Source organism: Budorcas taxicolor, chromosome 22 (assembly GCF_023091745.1).
Source record: "Budorcas taxicolor isolate Tak-1 chromosome 22, Takin1.1, whole genome shotgun sequence".
In the NCBI taxonomy this organism is placed as follows: Eukaryota; Metazoa; Chordata; class Mammalia; order Artiodactyla; family Bovidae; genus Budorcas; species Budorcas taxicolor.
Window position 1 is genome coordinate 42,413,690 of NC_068931.1, and position 22,128 is coordinate 42,435,817.

Consider the following 22,128-nt stretch of genomic DNA (forward strand, 5'->3'; position numbering starts at 1 on the left):
CCAGTCATATTCTCTGAGAAGAGAATTCCATGCCCTATTTCTATTTTTTGGTAACAGAGACACTAGGAGTTGATAGAAAGAGCACCTTATCTCTGCTGCAACCAGCAGCAGCGCAACGGCACATTTTCTGGGACAGCTCCTGATCTCACAGCTCCTGGAACCGCGATGAAAATTAAGGGGAACAAAGTGTCCAAGTTCTCAGCCAAAGGTCTGGCATATTTCACACTCCACATCTCTGTTTCTCTTGCTTATCCTAAGGGATCTGAAATCTGCGTGTGGAAGACCTGAAAATGCTTATATAGACGGGGATCTCTACGAAGCAGGCAAAATTCTGCTACTACAGGTCACCTACTTTTCATGTGTTTGCATTTTATATTAAATCTATCAGAACATTTTCTATGAAGAGACTGAAATCCTTTCCCTTCTTCTTCTAAGAAGGCCAACCTCTTCAGAAAGTATCCATCCAATATTGTCACATTAAAAAGGTCCGTCTAGTCAAGGTTATGGTTTTTCCAGTAGTCATGTATGGATGTGAGAGTTGGACTGTGAAGAAGGCTGAGCACCGAAGAATTGATACTTTTGAACTGTGGTGTTGGAGAAGACTCTTGAGAGTTCCTTGGACTGCAAGGAGATCCAACCAGTCCATCCTAAAGGAGATCAGTCCTGGGTGTTCTTTGGAAGGAATGATGCTAAAGCTGAAACTCCAGTACTTTGGCCACCTCATGCGAAGAGCTGACTCATTGGAAAAGACTCTGATGCTGGGAGGGATTGGGGGCAGGAGGAGACGGGGACGACAGAGGATGAGATGGCTGGATGGCATCACTGACTCGATGGACATGAGTCTAAGTGAACTCCAGGAGTTGGTGATGGTCAGGGAGGCCTGGCATGCTGCAATTGATAGGGTCGCAAAGAATCGGACATGACTGAGCGACTGAACTGAACTGAACTGAGCTGAATGTCACATATGTATGTATTGCTGCCCTTTTGTCAAGGTAAAGAACATGCTACAAGTTCAAAGTTGCATCTGTAAAGCAAATGTGCCTGTAATCGGTGTGACAAACATTATTTGTAGGCAGAAACACAACCATCTTGTCCCCTTCGCTGATACTCAGTTGTTTGGAGGAAATGATGCATTTTAGACATCTAATAGATCACTCACAGAATTATGTATCCATAAGTTGACAAGTCAGCACATTTCTCTTTAAAAATTTCAAACCATCTTCGAGTAGAAGGACAGACTTCCCTGTTACTAGTGATACTCACACAAAGCCACACAAATTGAAGGAAAATCTCTCACCTTTTGCAGCCTCCTTCTCACACTTCCTTTTATACTAAATGTTTGCTGCGGCTCTGTTCTGATGGATGTATGTGTGTGTGCACTCAGTCGGTTAGTCATGTCCAACTCTTTTTGACCCCATGGACTGTATCCCATGAGGCTCCTCTGTCCATGGAATTTTCCAGGCAAGAATACTGGAGCAGGTTGCCGTTTCCTACTCCAGGGGATCTTCCTGACCCAGGGATTGAACCCTAGTCTCTTGCATCTCCTGCATTGGCAGGCAGATTCTTTATCATTGATCCACCTGGGAAGCCCAACTGATGGATGTATAATCTCTTGAAAACATATACTGTGCTTTCTAACAGTTCATTTCACGGAATAAAGATTTGAAACCTTACTGGATGACATGGTGTTGCCTCTCATTATAAAGATTCTGAGTTATCAGTTCCCTTTCTCCACAAATGACCATTGTCCCCTACTGACCAGCCCCTTACCCCTGCTTCCAGAATTCAGGCCCAACAGTGTCAGAAATGCAATTGTTGGTAGTCACCTGGGTAACTTCAAAATGTCCGTCTTTTAGAATGCCCCCAAAATGGAAGGCCCCAAAATGAGATCCTCCTAAATAACAGATTAAAAAAAAAATTAGGCAAGATACCACCATCTCAATTTCTGTAAAATAAAATCCAGACCACTATCAAAGATGATAGACTGGCACCAAAACCTAGTCATTCACGTCAAAAAGAGAGAGTACTGACTCTGGCCCCTTTAGAACACGGCTGCTCTGCAGCATTCACAGTTGTCTTTCCTGGTTTGTCTTCTGTTATATTTTCCCTTTGACCTTATGCCTCTTCATCTTGTTTAAAGCCTGCTTGATAATGGTTCTCTGCACAACTGTATCGTGTTTGCTGAAGACTTGGCAAAAGTCCACTGGGCATGGGCACCAAGGACAAGTGAGTTTCTGAGTATCTCTCATTTATTCCCTCCAGCCAGGAGAACCTAAATGCTTGGTAGCAAGTGTGCTCCAGGGACGTGCAGGCAGTGCAGAAGGTCACGAGGTGGCCATGTGTAGCTGTCCTGTGACATCTCCAAGTGTAGGGCAAGTAATAGGGATGAGTGACATGGCTGCTCTCCTGTCTCTCATCAGAAAGTCAAATGTAAATTGGCTCAGAATTGGCAGTGAGCAGAAAGTGGGCTGGAGAAACTGAGGGGGATGCTGGAAATGAGGGGGACATCCCCGCAGCCCCTCAGCCCCCTCGTAGCTCCCACAAATGGTGACTTGCATGAATGCAAAGGAAAGAAATGTACTTGGGGTTGTCCACCACTTTTTGATACCCTGGTGCCAGCCAGGATCCTTCCAGGCTACACTCAATAAAGAAATACCCAAGGCTGGGTGTCATAGGATGTGCAATCCCACTGTGGACTGTGGATAAGAACGAGGAAAAAATTATTTACTGAGCATCTTCTGTGACCCAGACCTGGTGCTCACCGTGTGGTGTTCACAATAATACTGTGTGGAAATGCCAGCTCCAAGGATGGAAAGGTGACGAGAAAGTTGAACCTTAGAGAGAGTAAGTGAAAGTGAAGTTGCTCAGTCGTGCCCAACTCTTAGTGACACTATGGACTGCAGCCTACCAGGCTCCTCCATCCATGGGATTCTCCAGGCAAGAGTACTGGAGTGGGGTGCAATTTCCTTCTCCAGGGGATCTTCCCAACCCAGGAATCGAGCCCAGGTCTCCCGCATTGTAGGCAGACGCTTTACCATGTGAGCCACCAGGGAAGTCCAAGTTATAAGAGAGAGTAAGTAGCCTGCCCAATTTTGTAGCATTGATAAGAGTCAGCAGGAAGGGTCCCACCCAGATCTGTCTGCTTATGAAGCCTTTACCAGCTTTAATCTTGAGGAGGATGGCTGGGGTGACAGAAAAGGCAGAAGACCTCAAATGCGCAGAGTCTAGGTGGAGCTCCAGTTCCCTCACCCGTCATTCTCCGTTCTCCCTCTCCAGCAGGTACAGTGTTGAAGCAAGACCTCCAGCTGCCCGCCATGTTGCCTGGGCCTGACTCTCCTTCTCTATGAACAGGTGGCTGGACAACAGCACTGACTCAGGAGTAGGCCTGTTGGGGCGACGCCCATACCCAGCCCTGCCTTCCTGCGGACCCACTGTGCACTTAGTTCTCTCTGCACACGGACTCGGTGTTTCCTGTCCTGATTTGACTTTACAGAGACCCTCCCATGGGTCACCAATCGTGGTTCTGGAGATACTGTTCAATACAGCCTGAACTGGGTAGTCGTTTTTCTGGCTGTTGTTATTAACAACATATGGAATGTCTCTCTTCTTCAACAAGTGCCATTTCATTTCAGACCACTTTAAAGTGAGCGAATGTGCTGGCAACGGCTTACAGACACAGTGGCGCAGCCCTCTGATGGCAAGGCCTGTGGAGCTGTATCTCGGCTTTATTACTATTTCTGAACACACCTGTCCTTGTGCAAACTGTACTAGGAGGGGCCTCAGGCCAGAACACCGTGTGATATCTATGTTTGTTAACAAGGCAGGGAAAGGAAATGAATTCTGCCAACTCCCCACCAGGCCTGTGGGGATGAAAACTCCAGGGATCCACCCCCTGCAAGAAGTACAATTGGTATAAAAATACTGCTTCCCTATAAGAAAAGTTTCTAAGTCCAGGACATGCAGCAGCATAAGTGCTCTTTTGCTTTTCAGTTTCCTGATATTTGATTTTATTTAATTTTTTCACTCTTGATTTTGTTTTGAAAGTTAAAGAAGTTACTCTTTTAATACTACTCAGCCATAAAAAAGAATGAAATAGTGCCATTTGCAGCAACATGGATGCAGTTAGAGATGATCAAACTAAGTGAAGTAAGTTAGAAAGTGAAAGACAAATACCACATGGTATCACTTATATATAGAATCTAAAATTTGTTTCAACAAATGAACTTATCCATGAGACAGAAAGAGACTCACAGACATAGAGAACAGACTGGTGTGGCCAAGGTGGGAGGGAGGGTGGGGGAGGGATGGACTGCGAGTTTGGAATTAGCAGATGCAAACTATTACATACAGGATGGATGAACAACAAGATCCTCTTGTGTAGCACAGGGAACTGTATTCAATATCTAAGATAAATCATAATTGAAAAAAATTTGAAAAAGAATATATATATGTAAACTTGAATCACTTTGCTATACAGCAGAAATTAAGAAAACATTGTAAATCATTTATATTTCAATTTTAAAAAATTTACTAGAACCACACACAAAAAAAAAAAGAAAAAAGATTACTTTTTTACTTTCAGCAGTTCAAGGTGTCTCAGGGCAACCTTGCTCCTGATAGTGAAGATGTTTAATAAAATGGGGACACTCTCGGTCCTGCCGGTCAGTCTCAAATCTCTGGCAGCTCATTTTTCCTGCCAGAGATTGGATGACCACTCCATCAAGGCACCTTAGAGGAGGTGCGATTCCACAGACTCTAAGGTACCTCTGCCTGAAATGTAATCATTCAGACAATCAATATTCACTAAGCTCTGCACAGGCCCCAGTGTTTAACACTGTGGAGAATGCAAAAAATCAGGGTCGTGATTCCTTCCTAAAGAAGCTTAGGGATTTCCCTCGTTACTGAGTGGCTAAGACTCTGTGCTCCCAATGCAGGGGGCCCAGATTCAATCCCTAGTCAGAGCATTAGATCCCACAGGAAGCAACTAAGATGCAGTGTGGCCAAATTAATTAATTAATATATATAAAAAAAGAAGAAGCTTAACTTCTTTTGGGGAGAGGAAGTAAACAAAACAAAAGCCTTCATAGAGCATGTGTGTGCTTAGTTGCTCAGTCCTGTCCAACTCTTTGCGACCCCCACAGACTGCAGCCCACCTGGCTCCTCTGTCCACGGGGATTCCCCAGGCAAGAATCCTGGAGTCAGTTGCCATGCTCCCCTCCAGGGGATCTTCCCAACCCAGGGATCGATCCCAGGTCTCCCACATTGCAGGTGGATTCTTTACCAGCTGAGCCACCAGGGAAGCCCAAGAACACTGGAGTGGGTATCCTATCTCTTCTCCAGGGGATCTTCCTGACCCAGGAATTGAATGGGGTCTCCTGCATGGCAAGAGGATTCTTTACCAGCTGAGCCATCAGGGAAGCCCTTTCATAGGACATATATCATATAATTAACTCCTGGAAAGAAAAGTGATTAGAAGTTCAGAAGAGAGATGGACCCCTGGCAAATTTCATTCACTAGATCACAAATCCATTCAGTCACTCCACCAACGAGGATTTATGGACTTGTGTTTAGGCGCTGAGGGAATTTCAAGATGAATAAGAAAAGGCCCTTCACACTGGACTTACAGTAACGTAGACAAGCTGAGTCATGTTCACAAATAACTATAATTCAAGTGAGAAGGTATTATAGTAAGTGCCGCAAGAGACGTAGAGATAAACGTGTTGGAATTTCAGATCGCAAGGGGACGGGAGCTTGGAGCCAGTCCAGGGAGGCTCACAAAGCAGATACTCAGAATGAGCCCTGCCACAGGGGAGGGTCTGCACATGTGCAGGTGGCTACAATCACTTCCAGCAGTGGTGCCCAGACAGCATCATCTTATGCTGGCCATTGGTACTTGGAACATATTTTATATGAGAACGATATTCTATCTGGTCTTGGTTTCCCCAGCCTGTCCTCAAAACTCATTTAATTCACAGTGTATGTGAGGAATATGGTCAACATATTCTTTCAACCATACATAGATACTATGTCAGGATTCCTATGGGAAAATTCCAGCTATGCAAATATCTGAAGCCAGGCACACACTTCCTGCTGCCCCACTGTGGGGTCCCCTTTCAGCATCGCCCCCAGACCCCTCAGGCCTCCAGCCGACAAGGAGGACCACAAAGGTGCCTGGGAACAGGGAAGTTTGCAAGGAAAGTTCCTCCTGGTCATGGGGCCTGGAGCTTACATAACTCCCAAGGGTTCTATTTAAGAAAAATAACTTAGAAATCACTGACTTTTACCAATTTTATGAAAACATAAGTCTGTGTGGACATTTCAAAAGGGCCCCTCATGGGACCTGGAGAGTCCTGGCAATGAGACACCATGAATTCAAAGCTTCACTAACTTTCTGGAAAATTGAACCCTGAGATTTGAAAAGCTTAGGAATGAGGATTCTGTTTACTCTCCATGCATCAACCGAATTGTGGTGAAGTGCTCTGTACTAGGGGGAAAGGGACCAGGGTTGCAGCAGCCGCCCCTCTTGCTGGCCATTAAGTAGAGGGAAAAGGTGGTGAGGGAAGGAAGGTGGGTGGGGGAGGCCTGGTGGGGTCCATCAGAGCACGTGTGGGAGCCAGACCGACCAGGGCTGGTATTCCGGGTTGTTCCGGAGTCAACCCTGGCAGGTGGCTCTACTGTTTTGATCCTGAGGTTGCTCATTCGTAAAACGGGGGGAATCGTCCTTGTCATGTGTAATGGTGCCAACTTCAGAGGAAGGTTTCAACGAAATGTTTAAAGTACCTAGCCCAGGTGGTCCAGCAGTTAGGACTCTGCGCTTTCAGGGCTGATAGTGAGAGTTCAATCTTTGGTCAGGAAACTGAGATACCACAAGCCAAATGGCACAGCCAAAAAAAAAGTATTAAAAATAAATAAATAAATAAAATACCTAATCAATGCCTGGTTCTCCACAAGTGTTTAACCACACGGAGCGATAAGTGGTCTGGAAATTATGATGCTATCTATTTCAAATAACTTTGCAAAAACCCACCTTCCTGCCAGGAGCTCGAGTTCACTTGCTTCTACCCTGGAATGAAGAAGGGACCGTAAGAGATGTGGCCAGACCTGGCTGGACTCCAGAACCTCCTGGAGACGAGGGACACACTCACGAGTCCTTTGTGAATGGTAAGACCAGGACACCTGGCAACCTGTGTTGATCGGAGCCTGGCTGTCAGAGATGACCCCCAGATATCCCAGCCACTGGCCGATTACAGCGCTTCCAAAGCGAAGGAAAGCCAGACAGCTCGGAGGGACCGGAGAAGCAGGCTGGGTGAGGGGGCTGAAACATGGGCTCTGCGGTATTTTTATTTAAAACTGGCCAGGTAGAGCCCTCACCTTTTACAGACAACACTGAAACATTTAGAGTTGAAGTGATAGGTCCTCTGCGACTTGCTTCCCCGGGGGGAAAAATAGTTGAGGGAGCAGATAAAATGGGCCATGTCTCTTTTGTATAGGTCTCACATGTGTCATAGTAAAAAGATTAGAAATGACCAGATAAATAAAATCACTTATGCTGTAACTGGGCAAATGTCCGCATGCGTCCTGCACCGTACCCTCCCCCTCCCCACGGCCTGCCAGCGAGGTTCACCTGATTAGTATCCTCCCACGTGTCCTGCGCAGCCCGGCCTCTGTGTCCCTGGAATGGGACAGGCTCTTCCCCACTGTGGGGGGTGGGGCATGGGTTTGTGCGAGAGGCTTTGTGGCGGAGGTGGGTGGTCCCCACTGGGTGTTGCGAGTCTGCTGTCTTCGTTTTCCTCCTCGCTGGGCTCAGCCTTGAGTTCAGGACACCTGTGTGCTCTGCTTCCTGGGCCCAACACCTGCTTGGCCAGCTGCCTCCGTGAGGTCTCCGGGAGACACACATGTCGACCATCCTGACTTCTCTTTTGTATTTGGAACCTGGTGCTTGAGCTCAACCCAGTTTCATTCCTGAGGATTCTTTCCCCATTTTTCTCTCCGTTTGGGCCCCTCACCCCGTCTCTGTGATCAACTGGTGCTCTCAACTCAGAGTGACAACAAAAGATGAAATAATTCCCTTTATTCAACCCAGTAGAATGTACATTTCATTTCCCAGGATTTTTATTGAGGAATTTTAAATTTACTATTTATGCTGCTTTAAATGGATCAATTTCAGCCACCCTAATGAAATCACTACAGCAAACCTCTGACGCATTAGAATACATGCCATCTACTCGTTGCCTACTACTGCTGGTGCACGTAGCCACGTGAATGGCTTCTAAAACATGCATTTCTTCTGTCACGGTTCTGGAGGCCAGAGCCTGACGTGGGTCTTCCTGAGTCAGAATTGAGGTGGCAGCAGGGGCGTGCTGGTCCAGAGGCTCTGGGGGGATCTGTTTCCTGACCTGCCCAGCTCAAGGCCTCCTGCGCTTGCTGGCTCCTGGCCCCTTCCTCCACGGTCAAAGCTGGCAGGGTAGCACCTTTAAGAATTTCTCTGACTCTGATCCTTCCACCTTCCTCTTCCCCTCCAAATGACTCCTGGGCTTACATTGGGCCCAGCTGCAAAATCCAGAATACCCTCTTTAAGGCCAGCCGATTAGCCACCTTAGTTCCACCTGTAACATTCAGCCTCCCTTTGCCTAAAACGACATAGACACAGCTTCCAAGGCTTACTGTATGGAAGTCTTTGGGGGGAGGGTGCTTTATTCCACCTACCACACACCACTGTTGTTATTTAATTGCTAAGTCGTGTCCTGACTCTTTGAAATCCCATGGACTATAGCCCACCAGGCTTCTCTGTCCGTGGGATTTCCCAGGTAAGAATACTGGAGCGTGTTGCTATTTCCTTCTCCAGGGGATCTTGCTGATCCAGGAAATCAAGCTCATCTCCTGTGCTGCAGGCTGGAAGCCCAAATAAAAACTGTACAGATGACCAAGGTACCCTTCAGTTAAATTTGTCCAAACAAACCAGTGATTGGACTTTCCTGGTGGTCCAGTGATTAAGAATCTGCCCTCCAATGTAGGGGACATGGGTTCAATCCCTGGTCCAGGAACACCCTAGATACCTCGAGGCAGCTAAGCCAATGAGCCACAACTATGGAGTCCACACGCCCCAGAGCCCCGTGCTCTGCAATAAGAGGAGCTGCCCTCAATAAAGAGTAGCCCCTGCTCACCAGAACTAGAGAAAACTCACATACAGCAACGAAGAGCCAAAATAGCCAAAATAAGTACATACATACATACTTTATATATATGTATAGATGGTGGTCAAACATCTCACGTCCCACACCATCCATCTCCACCTCAGCCTTTCCAGGTTTCCAGAAAGGGCACCCGGTGATTTTGTGTGAACTTCTGATCTTACAAAACGGCCTCTTGGGTGACAGTACCTGACCTACACCCGTCATCTACTGCTGTCTCAGCACCATCCTGCTCTCCTCGCAGCCCCAGGATCCCAGTGAAGCTGCACTAGGGCACAAACTCAGGGTGCAACAGTCCTGTGCTGTGCTGGGTACGGGAGATCCTGTGGCAGAGAAGAGAATCCTGAAGCTGGAGCAGAAACAGCTTCTATTTTTCCAGCTTGTTTTATAGATGAGGAAAACAAGGCCTCGGGATGTTAGGTGACTTTAGAAAGGTGTATAGAAAGTGGTGTTGGGGTTCAGAACCAGAAGTAGATCTTGAGGGGTAAACAGAGCCTACCTCAGTTTCTTCCCAAATCACCACTCATCACATCTATAATTCTTTTAGAGGAATACTTGCTTTGGATTCACAGACATACAGAACAGATTTGTGGTTGCCAAGAGGTAGGTGGGAGGTGGGGAGGGATGGATTGGGAGGTTGGGATTAGCAGATAGAAACTATTATATATAGGATGGATAAACAACAAGATCCTACCGTACAGCACAGGGAACTGTATTCAATGTGATAAACCACAATGGAAAAGAATATATTTTTTTTAAAATGTATATATACATATATATGTATATATATTCATATATACACGTATAACTGAATCACTGTATATACATACAGGAGAAATTAACACAACACAGCAAATCAACTGCACTTCAATTTAAAAAAAGAAAATACTTGTTTTTAACAAGAAGGTCAATGTCACTTACAAGTTACGAGACTAGAGCCCCATGATAGAAGAATGAAAGTCCTTTGTTCCAAAAGAGATAAGATATGGAAACATACCGAGGAAAAGTAACAGTGAAGACAACGGTTAAGCCTGAATTCAGAATATGCTCCTTTTACACGCTCAGGCCAAGCCTAGGGAGGTGGCACCTCCTCTTAGGAGTCGTCCCAGATGTGAGAGTGGGTCCAAAAGGGGTGTAGCCCTCCCCCCAGGTGGTGGATGCATGAGGCCGGCTGCACCCAGCACTGGTAGCCCGCCTGCTGGCCCAAGGGAGCAGGGACTCACAGGCTGTTCGAGTCCTGCCCACGCCTTTTCTCGTGCTGTCTATGCTCCCTGACTCATTCACTCATCCATTGGTTCTCAGTAGGGGTACCTGCTCTGAGAGCCAGTGCAGCAGGGATTAGAGAGAAAGAAAAGGTGAAGAATTTCCCAGAGCCCAACCTCCAAGTATGTAGTTCACAAAATTAAACTTTCATATCCCCGAGCTCTGCCACACCCCACAGAGGTAACACAGTCTCGGAAATACCGCAGTTGGAGGTGTCTAAGTGCTCAGAAGGTCCTCCCGTGGGAAAAGCACAGAAACAGGGCAGCGCTTGGCCAGGAGCCCGAGAGAGGCCAGGGGTATAGCCCGGTCAGAGGTAGGCACTGTGGTCAGGTCTTCAGAGCAAAGCGAGCATCCGTCATGCTGCTCGGGGTCAGCTCCTTTACCTTGAAAGAAATTGTCCTTGCTCAATGGACCACGTGAGGTCAGTTCATGTCTACCTTTCTAGTGAGTGGACTCTCTTACTTCTCAGGTGAGCAATCCATGCAAATATATTGATGCCTGGGAGGAATGTGGAGGGTGCGTGTGTGTGCTAAGTTGTTTCAGTTGTGTCCGACTCTGTGTGACTCTGGGGACTGTAGTCCACCAGGTCCCTCTGTCCATGGGATTCTCCAGGCAAGGATACTGGAGTGGGTGGCCTTGCCCTCCCCTAGGGGATCTTCCCGGCCTAGAGATTGAACGTGTGTCTCTTACATCTCCTGCATTAGCAGGCAGATTCTTTACCACTAGCACCACCTGGGAAACCCCCAGTGGAGGGTGATTCCTTATTTAACAATTCCATTTGTAAATAAACCCAGATCTTAACAAAAGGGAAACAATGATATACTTTCTCTGTGTCGCTATTGAAGGGACAGTTGATATTACAACTGTTTTCTCTGTGTTGTGTGTTTAACTGTGAGGCGTTCTCCTCATCAGGGGCTGGCAGTTTAATTCAACAGTCTTCTGTCGATTCCCCGTAATCAGACATCTGAGTAAGTCTGTAAAGAGAAATGTCTCCTCTGTAGAGGATATTGAGATGATTTCTTTAAGTGTGTAGAAGTGATGTTTAGTCAAACAGTGAATCATTTTGTGTGTTAAATAATGCAAAATGAATTTTGACAAATACGTGTCAGATTGAAAAAAGATGCAGGTGATTTAATTCAGTTTTACATCATTCAACTTAGCTATTCTAATTCATGGCCACATAGAATGAGCTTTCATGAGAGGGACTGATTGATCACCATTGCTTTTCTTCCTATTTTCTTTCCTTTTTTTATAATACTCCTGAAATAGGGCTGAAGAGTTATTTTTAAAAATAGCTCTTTGTGCTTGCCAGATCAACAGCAAAATCATTTAGAATTTTAAATAAAGTACATTTGAGGGTCCTTAAAAACCTCACCATGGAGACCAGAGAGTGAACGGTTACCATGGAGATGTGTGTGCGTCCACAGTGCCCAAGTTATGATGGCCCACAGTCAGACGTGAGTGTGAATCGGAAACCGCATGTAAAGCATTTTCAGTTCCTCACTGCAAGCCTGGTGACAAATGAAATGAATATGAAACAGACTTTAGTACCCTAGAAGTGTGCTCACCCTTGGGATAGGAAGAGGAAATCTTGGCTTCCCGACTTTACCCAAATTCCTGACTCAGTTTGGAGAGAAGGCTGAGCAATCATGTCTTAAACAAGCTTCTCTGGAGACTTTGAGAACCAGCCCAGCGTGAGAATCTCACAAACCAGAGTTTCTGGGCAGTTAGTCATCAGGTACAGGTTGGCTGTGGTTAAATACAGAGTTTTTGCTGATCTTTCAGGGATTTACTTTGATGTTAAAAGTTAATTGCAGCTAATTAAAATTCATAAAAACCTAGTTCTTTCTTAAGTATTGATATCCAATTCATATACGTTACTGTATTTACTAATTTGGCGCATTTTAGCCATCATTTTCAAAGGAGCTTTTACAATTTAAATTCCCTTTGTTATGATTGTAGTAAACTTGATTTTTAAAAATATACCTAAGACTTTAATGAAACAAAACTGTCTCAAGTTCTTAAATAGCTAATTAAAATGTCAAACTAAACAGATAATCTCTTCAGTATTCTAATAGTGTAAAAGCACAGTGAGATTTCAGCCAAATTATCACAAAGAAAAGTTATATATTTGAAATGTGAATCACTATGCTAACTTCTCTGACTCTAATAACCTAATTATTAAATACTTCGAAAATGTATGAAATGCCAATCCTCAGATTCTGTAAGACAGAAATGCATTTATTAGACTTTCTGGGTTTGATCTTCTTAAACATTTTTAGACTTAATGAAGGGCAGGTCAACCCACTTCAGTATTCTTGCCTGGAGAACTCCATAGACAGAGAAGCCTGGTGGGCTACAGTCCATAGGATCCAAAGAGTCGGACACGACTTGAGCCAATAACACTTTCACTTTCTAAAGCTTCTCAGGGAGAACATTTCCTCCTTGCTTATGAAGGAGAGGTTCTGGAAGGGACGTTGATGGAAGGTTGTGCTATACGTGAGTTTTCATCACTACGTACGTGCTGGGGTTCAGGGTTTTCATCTGGAGCTCTCGGATGGCAGGTGTGACAATCACCACTGCTGGAGATGGTGACACACTGTGGTCACCACCAACTAGTGTGGCTGCACGTCTCAGCTGCTGACCTGGGCATCAGAGGGTAGGATGGGGGGTTGTGACATGGTCTGTAACGTGGTCTTCCTGCTTAATCCTGCCTGGGGACTGAGATGGGGCAAGTATGAAAAGAAGAGGAAGGGAACTGGACACTAGAGGTCTCACCTGGTCAGTGGATCTTCTAGGAGCAGATAATCCAAAGGGTTTCCCTGTAGGGAGAATGGCAGATAGTTTCCAAATAACTGGGGTCTGAGAAGTAGGTCCCCACCTGGATTTGGTGAAAGAGGCTCATAGTCTATGTGTCCACCTAGTGATAATCTGTACTAGTTAGTACAAAGACTAGGCTGCTGTAACAAAGAGCCCTGCATTAGCTGGTTCACTGAACAGCCCTGTGGAAAATGTGCCAGACTGACGGGGAAGCTGTGCTCCTCACGATGGTTCTGTGACCCAGGTACCTACATGCTGTTGCTTCATTGTCCCCCAGGGCTTCCTAACCTGGGGTTCTCAGACCCCCAAAGAGTCCATGGATAGAGTTCAGAGGCTCCATAAACTTGGCTTGGGAAAAAATTACATCTCTATTTTATATTTAACATTTCCTTCAATTATGAACATAGGCAACAAACCTTGGTACTATTAGCCATAGTACTTGTGAATTCATCTCCTATATGAATAATAGATATTTTATATAGGTTTCAGCTGTCTTGATGATTTATATTCATCATTACCTTGAAATTATGGACATGAATTTGTGCAAACTCCAGGAGATGGGGAAGGACAGGGGAGCCTGGACTGCTGCAGAGTCTGACATGACCTATCAAACGAACCACAACAACAGCAATGGTAATGATTAAAACTGCTGCTACTTATTATTAGATAGCTCACTAAAGCATATATATTACTATATCACAGATTAGTCTTTAAAACATAGATAACATTTTAAGTACATTTCAAAGCAATTTATTTATGATTTCAATAATTTTATTTTCTACTTACATGTGAAATCTACTGTTTCACTGAGTTACAACATATACACAGTGTCTTAAATACACACAAGTGCTAAGTGTCTGGCTAGCTGAAGGTATAGATTTTAGTGGTATCAAAATGTAGAACTTCATCACCTAAGACCGTTTCCCTTTGGTTTTTCCCAGTTCTCTTTTGGTGACGCTCTTGCAAAAGTAACTATTATTCAGACTACTGTTACCACTAATTAGTGTTATTTGTTCTTGACATTTAAATGAAATCATATAGTATGTGCACTTTTTTTTAAAGGACAATTTTTTAAAACAGTTTTAGGTTTACAACAAAACTTAGAGAAAGGCTCAGAGAACCGCAGACCCCTCTTCCCACGTGCATAGCCTCCACCCTTATCAGCACCACTCTCCAGAATGATCCTTCTCTTTCAAACCAACATGGGGGTTTTCCAGGTGGCTCAGCAGTAAAGACTCTACCTCCCAGTACAGGAGACACAGGAGACGTGGGTTCAATCCCTGGATCAGGAAGATTCCCTGGAGTAGGAAATGGCGATCCATTCTAGTATTTTTGCCTGGAGAATTCTATGGACAGAGGAGCCCAGTGGGCTTCAGTCCATGGGGTCGCAAAGAGTCAGACATGATTGAGCACCAACACACGCAGGAACCTACATGGACACATCATAGTCACCCTAAGTCCACAGTTCACCTTAGTGTTCACTCTTGGTGCTGTACATTCTGTGTATTTGGACAAATGTATAAAGATATATCTACCATCATAGTATTAACTGCCCTAAGAATCCTCTGTGCTCTGCCTTAGATGGTGACTGCAGCCATGAAATTAAAAGACGCTTACTACTTGGAAGAAAAGTTATGACCAACCTAGATAGTATATTCAAAAGCAGAGACGTTACTCTGCCAACTAAGGTCCGTCTAATCAAGGCTATGGTTTTTCCTGTGGTCTTGTATGGATGTGAGAGTTGGACTGTGAAGAAGGCTGAGCGTCGAAGAATTGATGCTTTTGAACTGTGGTGTTGGAGAAGACTCTTGAGAGTCCCTTGGACTGCAAGGAGATCCAACCAGCCCATTCTGAAGGAGATCAGCCCTGGAATTTCTTTGGAAGGAATGATGCTAAAGCTGAAGGTCCAGTACTTTGGCCTCCTCATGCGAAGAGTTGACTCATTGGAAAAGACTGTGATGCTGGGAGGGATTGGGGGCAGGAGGAGAAGGGGACGACCAAGGATGAGGTGGCTGGATGGCATCATGGACTCAATGGACATGAGTGCGTGAACTCCAGGAGATGGTGATGGACAGGGAGGCCTGGCGTGCTGTGATTCATGGGGTCGCAAATAGTCAGACATGACTGAGCGACTGAACTGAACTGAACTGAACTGCCATCTGAATATTTTTTTATTAAGATATAACTGACATATCACATTAGCTTCAGGTGTACAAGGTAATGGTTTGATATTTATGTGTGTTGTGAAATAATCACCACGATACATACAATTAACATCTGGACACTTTCGTTTTGGCTTCTTTCACACAACATAATGTCTGTGGGGCTCATCCATGCTTTTGTCTATGTCAGCAATCCACTCCCTTTTCTGCTGCGTAGCATTTCATTTTATGAATAGAAACAATTTCTCTATTCTCCTGTTGGTGGACATATGAGTTCTTTCTTGTTTTTGACTGTTAGATGTAAAGCTATATCTAAATGTTTTTTTAGACTATTGGACATAAAGCTATGTCAAATAGTCAAAAGCATTCTTATACATATATCTTTGCAAACATATGCACTTATTTCTCTTGGGTGGGATTGCTGGGTTGCAAGGTGATCACCTGTGTTGTTGTTGTAGATTCTGCTGAACTATTTTCAAATTGGTTGAATGAGATTATGCTCTCATTAGGAAGCAATGTTTCAGTGATCTAGTTGCTCCACATTCTCACAGATATTAGGGATTATTAGTGTTTCAAACTTCAGTCACTCTGCCTGCCTGATAAGTCGTGTTACTCGTGTCCTGCTCTTTACAACCCAATGGACTGTTGCCCACCAGGCTCTTCTGTCCATGGGATTCTCCAGGTAAGAATACTGGAGTAGGTTGCCATTCCCTTCTCCAGGGGCTCTTCCTAACCCAAGGATCGAACCTGGGTCTCCTAAATTGCAGACAGATTCTTTACTGTCTGAGCCACCAGGGAAGCCCATTCAGTCAATGTTTTCTGGTGTATTTTATTTCATGCACTTAAACCTGTCTTTCTGAGAAGGGATCCTCAGGTATGACCAGACTCTCAAGACAGTTTCATGGCGCAAGGGGTTTCAAATGCCTGGTGAAAGCTGGGAGATCTGATTTTCTAACTCAAGGGAAGGACAAGAAGCAGAAGTTCAGGATAAGCAACTGCCTTTCAACGATGAGGAGGAAGTTGCTCGTGGCTCTGTCTCCAGTCACTTGCTCGCTCCCAGCCTCAGCAGTGTCTGGGAAACAGTCTCTGGTGGAGCAGCCCCATGCTGGGGCTAAGCTCTACTAATACAGAAGATGGGTGTGTGGCAAAGGTAGTGATGTGTGCTCAGTCGTGTCCATCTCTAAGACCTCCTGGACTGTAGCCCACCAGGCTTTTCTGTCCGAGGAATTCTCCAGGAAGGAATACTGGAGTGGGTTGCCATTTCCTACTCCAGGGGATCTTCCTGATCCAGGGATTGAACCTGAGTCTCCTGCACTGGCAGGCAGATTCTTTACCATTGAGCCAAATGTGGAAGAAGAGATGATTAATTATTGGCAGTCTCCCCCAGGATTGACAGTCCTGGTGATTTTTCTGTGGAGTGGACTTTCAGCGTAAATGGACCTGCACCCCGGGGATGGAGACCTGCTAAGTCACCTAGATGTCCTATCCTACTTTTCAGGGACATATTGGGGTTTGGGGCACTGGTTTCAGGCCCTCATGCTAAGCTTGCTCCCAGGCAAACACATAGGGGGATGAGGTCCATGAGGCCCTCCAGCAGTGGATATATAAGACATGCTATTTCAGATGTGTCAGTGAGTAAGAGCATGACCCAAGGGGGAGTGAAGCAACTTTATTTGGAGAGAACGCTGAGGGTGTTGGTGTGATGGTGGCCTGAGTCACGCCTTCCTCAAGCACAGGACATACCTGGCACTTCACTCTTCAATAGGATTGCCAAAAATATGCTGAAACTTTTCCAGGAAGTTGTCATAGTGTTTCAACCAAGGTCTCTTGGGCCATCCCTGAGTGTGGCTTTTACCCACTATCCGACTGATTACAGCAGCCACCGAAGGACATCTGGGGGCCTTGGGGTCGGCTGCCCTGTTTCTTCACTCTGCACAGGACAGCAGCTACAGAAGAGAACAGAGATGAGGTGGGAGCAAGTGCCAACGTGTCCATCGAGGAGAGGCATAGGCGGCATCCAAATGAGGTGGCTGGATGACTCAGGAGTTAGGGAAGGATACTCCGGCCTGGCTCCTCCCAGAGCCAAAGTGGTGGATGAGGCTCTCCTGTGTAGCTCGAGGTCAGAGCAGAACCGATTGTCTTTCTACAGAGTGAACTCACACACGTCAGCGCTGGTTGACATGGAGCTTTGGGTCTATATGGAAACCAAAGAGGACAATGATAGGATGAAATCTTGCAGTAATACGTGTGTGTGTTGTGTATGTATAGTGTGTGTACCAGGAAACAAGCAAAGAAAAGCAAAAAGTCAAACTATCTGGGATGCGGAGAGCCACACCAAATCCCTTGCACCCCTTCCCTATCTCATCTTGGGCTCCTGTGTGTGTGTGTGTGTGTGTGTGTGTGTGTGTGAGTCACTCAGTCTTGTCTGACACTTTGTGACCCCATAGCCTGTAGCCCGCCAGGCTTCTCTTTCCATGGACTTCTCCAGATAAGAATACTGGAGTATTGGGTTGCCATTCCCTTCTCCAGGGGATCTTCCCAACCCAGGGATCAAACCTGGGTCTCCTGAATTACAGGCAGATTATTTACCATATGAGCTAACAAGGAATATCTTCCCCCTATTTGGCTGGCAGCAGACCCAGGTAGAGATGAGAATAGCTTTGATTTACAACTCGAGGAGGGGGCTTGGAAAATTTATAAGATGCCAGAGAAGGTTTGGGATCTGCTAACATCTGGTGTGGGGTAGATGGTGCTGCTAAGAAATGGAGGAGGCAGGAATTTTGAGAGAAGGAAAGTAATTTAAAAGATGAATGGCATTGAGGGAGGAAACAGTGATGCTTGGGGAAGAGAGTGTGTTTACCTGACGAACATCTATTAGAGGAGTCTGGACGTTTCCAGACTCCTATCAGAGGGCCTGGGTTTCCAGCAGGACACGAAGGGACACATTAATGAGGCCAGGCCTCTAAACGCCACACTGTAGGGGTTGCGTGTGGGTGACCTTGAGTGCTGGAGTCATGTGTGATGTGTGTGAAGGCACTGGACGTCTACCCGCCCGCTGCCCCAGCCTGGGAACACCGGCGACGTGGTCTGTGGGCCACACAGGTATGTACGGTTCATAAGGGGGCTCTGTGGAGAGCCGTACTTTCTGACTATTACAACTCCTCAGTGGGTTACAGGGGTGTTTAGATGGCACCTAAGCTTTGAACCTGTGAATTCCATCCAGACCTGTGCAGAAATTCTATTTTGGGGAAAGTTATAAATAGCATTCTCATGAACTCTTATGAAGAAAAAACACACAAGTAAAAACATACCCACAGGCTAAGGCTGAGCAGACAGACCTGAATAAAAAGTTGTTAGTTGGCACAAAATACACTGGGATCTTTTGAACTAAAGCTCACGCCTGCTTGGCAGAACATGAATGCTGAGTGTGTACCAAATAGGCATATTATCCACACTTGGCAGCAGACAAACCAAGTGTGCTTCCTGGACAATACAGTTCTGATCTTAACACTCTTCTTTCCTCATTTATAATATCTGGTTTAATGAAGAAGGGTAATGGGGAATATTTTCTTGACAATTTGACAATAAACACGGACATCTGTATTGAATATAATGTTCCATTTGTTGGAATTCTGCTCAACGTTATGTACCAGCCTAGATGGGAGGAGGATTTGGGGGAGAATGGATACAAGTATAAGTGTGGCTGAGTCCCTTTGCTGTTTGCCTAAAACTATCACAACATTGTTAATCAGCTATACCCCAATACAAAATGTTTTTGGTGTTAAAAAAATAAAATACAATTTTGTGTTCAGGGGCAGAGTGACTAGTTCATTAACATGTGGGTGAAGTTTCTTGTGGGTGAAGCTCAGAGTTGAGGATCAATCTTTTTCTTAAATGTGGTCACGCTCTGGGCTGTGCTGAGCAGGGGCAGAAGGGGGAGGTTTGCCAAAACTCTTCACGGACTAGGCTTGAAAACCCAGGCACAGGGAGGAAATTGTCGGTAGCGTCGGAAATCCTTCTCAAGGGGTTTTTCATCAGCAGACTCCTTACAGCTGCAGAATACGGTGAGACACAGCCTCCATTTAAAATGTAACAGAGGGGAGGGTGGGGTTTTTGACCATGAGCCGCCTGTTCTCCTTGCTCAGCCTTACAATAAACCTTACTCTGCTCAAATATATATACACATGTATGTACATGTGTGTGTGTGTAATATATATATGCGTAGGACTTCCCAGGTGGCGCTAGTGGAAAAGAATCGGCCTGTCAATGCAGGAGATGCAAGAGACGCAATTTTGATCCCTTGGTTGGGAAGATCCCCAGAAGTAGGAAATGGCAACCCATTCCAGTACTCTTGCATGGAAAATTCCATGGACAGAGGAGCCTGGTGGGCTAAGAGTCCAAGGAGTTACAAAGAGTCGGACACAACTAAGCAGCTGAGTACATATATGTATATGTGTGTGTGTGCAAATCAGAGGCTTGAGACTTCCCTGGTGGTCCACTGGCTAAGACTCCAAGCTAGAAATGCAGGGGGCCAAGGTCCGACCTCTGTCTGGTCAGGGAACTACATCCTACGTGCCACACCTAAGAGTTCACCTGCATGCTGCAACAGATTGAAGATTCTGCATGTGGCAACTAAAATCTGGTGCAGCCAAATAAATAAATATTACAAAAAAATTAAGTTGGGACTTAAAGGGAAAGGCATTTTTTTCCTGCCTCCGTGATGGGTTGTGTCTCAAAATAAATAATTTGATGGAGAAGGATCAGAGTTAATGATTGTGGGGGAAAGACAGAATTAGAAAGTTGCTGTGTTTCTCTTCTAATAAAGCAGTAATAGATATAGGCAAAGAAGAATGGCCTCTGAAGCCAGCAGGTGAGCAGCTGATGAGTAACATTCAGTTGGATGGTCCGGCTGGCCACATCTGAACCACTGATCAATCTTGATGTGACCAAAAGTGAGACAATGAGACCTGAGTGCTCTTCTTCTTGAGACACAGTAGGAAATGCACAGCCCCACCTTTCATGTATTTTTGCTCCCAACCAAACTGAACCTGAGTATCAGTGAACTTCTGGATCTAAGCATCCATTTACAGGAAATATGGGGTGTAGTAAATGAACAAAAAGTATTTAATCAACCAAAATTAGATTGTGAGAAATTCTATGAGAAAACTGTCCCAATATCTTCAATAAATAAATGGCATGAACAAAAAAGAGAATAAAGGAAATTGTTAAAAACTAAAGGAGCCTTGAGACTTGTCAATCAAATGCACTGTCTGGACCTAGTCTGAATCCTGATTTGAACAAACTGTGAAAAGACATTAGCAAGACAAGTGGGGAAATTTAAATGCCGACTCTGTATTTGATAATATTAAAGCATCTTTAAAAAAATGAATAGATAATAAATATATTATGGTTCCTATGCAATATTGTTCTTTACAGCGTTGGACTTGACTTCCATCACCAGTCACATCCACAGCTGGGTGTTGTTTTCGCTTTGGCTCTGTCTCTTCATTCTTTCTGGTGTTATTTCTCTACTCCTCTCTAGTAGCATATTGGGCACCTACCGACCTGGGGAGTTCATCGTTCAGTGTCATACCTTTCCGCCTTTTCATACTGTTCATGGGGTTCTCAAGGCAAGAATACTGAAGTGGTCTGCCATTCCCTTCTCCAGTGGATCAAGTTTTGTCAGAACTCTCCACCATGACCCGTCCGTCTTGGTTGGCTCTTTATGGCATGGCTCATAGTTTCATTGAGTTAGACAAGGCTGTGGTCCATGTGACAGTTTGATTATTTTTCTGTGACTGTGGTTTTCATTCTGTCTGTCCTCTGACCAATAAGGATAAGAGGCTTATGGGAGCTTCCTGATGGGAGAGACTGATTGTGGGGGAAACTGGGTCTTGTTCTGATGGGCGGGGTTATGCTCAGTAATGCTTTAATCCAATTTTCTGTTGAGGTGTGGGGCTGTGTTCCCCCCCTGTTGTTAGATCCCATGCTGTTAGATCCATGAACCTAGAATGTTAGCTCCATGAATCAGGGTAAATTGGAAGTGGTCAAACAGGAGATGGCAAGAGTGAACATCAACATTTTAGAAATCAGTGAACTAAAATGGACTGGAATGGGTGAATTTAATTCAGATGACCATTATATCTACTACTGTGGGGAAGAATCCCTTAGAAAAAATGGAGTAGCCCTTGCAGTCAACAAAAAAGTCTGAAATGCAGCACTTGGGTGCAGCCTCAAAAATGACAGAATGATCTCTGTTCTTTTCCAAGGCAAACCATTCAATACCACAGTAATGCAAGTCTATGCCCCAACCAGTAATGCTGAAGAAGCTGAAGTTGAACAGTTCTATGAAGACCTACAAGACCTTTTAGAACTGACACCCCAAAATGATGTCCTTTTCATTATAGGGGACTGGAACGCAAGAGTAGGAAGTCAAGAGATACCTGGAATAATAGGCAAATTTGGCCTTGGAGTACAGAATGAATCAGGGCAAAGGCTAATAGAGTTTGACCAAGAGAACCCACTGGTCATAGCAAACACCCTCTTTCAACAACTCAAGAGAAGACTCTATTCATGGACATCATCAGATGGTGAATACCAAAATCTGATTATATTCTTTGCAGCCAAAGATGAAGAAGCTCTATACGGGCAGAAAAAACAAGACTAGGAGCTGACTGTGGCTCAGATCATGA